Source organism: Eurosta solidaginis, chromosome X (assembly GCF_040869045.1).
Source record: "Eurosta solidaginis isolate ZX-2024a chromosome X, ASM4086904v1, whole genome shotgun sequence".
NCBI classification, from domain to species: Eukaryota; Metazoa; Arthropoda; class Insecta; order Diptera; family Tephritidae; genus Eurosta; species Eurosta solidaginis.
The window spans coordinates 146,217,924-146,219,869 of NC_090324.1; the positions used below are offsets into that span (position 1 = coordinate 146,217,924).

General features: G+C 39.8%; 1 pseudogene; it reads right to left on the bottom strand.

The window, feature by feature from the left end:
• Window positions 1-413: 413 nt before the first annotated feature.
• On the bottom strand, window positions 414-866 carry LOC137234193 (V-type proton ATPase subunit e 2 pseudogene; annotated as a pseudogene).
• Between the last annotated feature and the right edge of the window lie 1,080 nt (window positions 867-1,946).

Sequence of the window (1,946 nt, forward strand, 5' to 3'; positions counted from 1 at the left end):
TTTTAGTCGTATGCCTTCAAATGCCAACTCACATTCGAGCACATTTGGGTTAGGTGCACCTAACATCAGGATCATGATAACTAAATTGGCAGTACGTGCTACAGCGATTACCTGCCGACCTTTGCCCTGCGCGGCACCCTCAATAATTCCAGGCAAATCGAGCAACTGTATATTGGCACCTTTATATTCAATGACTCAATTTTCGGTGTTTATTTACGCATCGAATTTAAAATGATTGTATATTATATATAAAGACACTTTAGTTTACATATTTGCGATTGTTGTGAGAAATATCCACCTGTAAGCGTAGCCCGTTTCGGGACTGAAGTAACCCAATAAAGATATAGGTGCATTTACTTTGAAAAACGAAATCGACTTAAGAAAATAAAAAAAAAAAATACATAACAGCAAATAGCCTTCAACATCTATGTTGACTACGAAGTGTCTTCAATTGAAGCAGCTAATAGCATGTAATGTCGATAGTGTCTTCAATTGGATTACCCCATTCACGCGCAACTATCATGATTTCGTTCATGGATAGTTTGGGGCCGATAAGTGGATTCATCTGAATCATGCAACAGCACAGCCAAAACAACCAACAGGTTGCCGCAACTAACATTAGACAACATTGAGTGACACCTTTGTTGGGTCCACGAGCGAAAAACGGACATATTATCCCAATGAATCTCCAAATGCAGGTCATTACAACGGGTGCAACCCAAGCTTCCGCCATAGTTCAATAGTATAGATTTTAATACTGTTAAATTGAAAGAGATTTCCGCGAGACAACCCGGCAGAAGTAAGAAATAAAATAAAGTGCGCACTACGTTACTCACAAATATGAAAATGGTTGAGATAGTGTATTATGATTTGTGGCTTGGGTGAGGAGCCCGCCGACAGTTGACGTGGGCGTGCCTCCGACCCATTGCCACTCAGAAGCTAAGAGATCCTCCATGCATTGCAATAACATTGTCAGTAAAGATGCACCACCCCAGATTGATGATACCTGCTGTGAGGCATGCGAAAACATTTAATCCAAATGGATATCACCTTTATTTAAACGATATTTGCTACGTGTCAAATCACTCCAATTCAAACCATTACGTGCTGTGAAATCTGTCACCCATGGCATTATATGATGATAAGCAGGATTTCGAAGACTTCTGCCGGCAGCAATTTTTAATATTGTTAAATAATCATAATTTGATAAGTGACCATTACACCACATTTCACAATATTCACGCAATGTAAATTGTTCCAAATCATAAGCGAATTGTAAATCAGATTTTGTATTGCTTGTACAATTTTCAGTGCCGTCTTCGCCATCGTCCTCCGTGGTAGCGCAATGATGTGCATTACAGAGAAAACTATCATTTTTATTTTCCTCTAGCGCAACAGAGTTCTCAGCATCTGCAGCGTGAGCCGTTTCAATGGGTGATGTTTCCGCAATACTTTGCTCCTGCATATGTCCTAGTATACATGATTCAAGACGTGGTAGTATTTGTATCCAAAGATTTTCTCGTAACATTATGTCATGCAAACGTAAATCACCCAAAGGGAGACCAGTGGTTTGTAGTGCTTTTGAAAGTTGTATAACTTGATAGATAATAAAGCGCACCTTATTGTATGATTTACCCAATATGGATGGTGAATATGTGATGCAATCATACAGATTCGTCACAGTCGTTGGATAGAATAGCACACAAAAATGTGTTGAAGTTTCCACTGTAATGAGGGCTGACATTATGTTGGCATGACAATCAGGACCCGAGAACTCTTTTATAATGCTGCCACTATCACTTTTCCTGCCAGCACCACCGTCCACACCTTTGCACACACGATGCAGCTGACAATGTATAAGTGGACAACCATAAATGCGTTGTATTAATTCCTTCAGCACTACATCATATGGTATCACATTGCAATCTGTCAGCGTGTTCATTGCT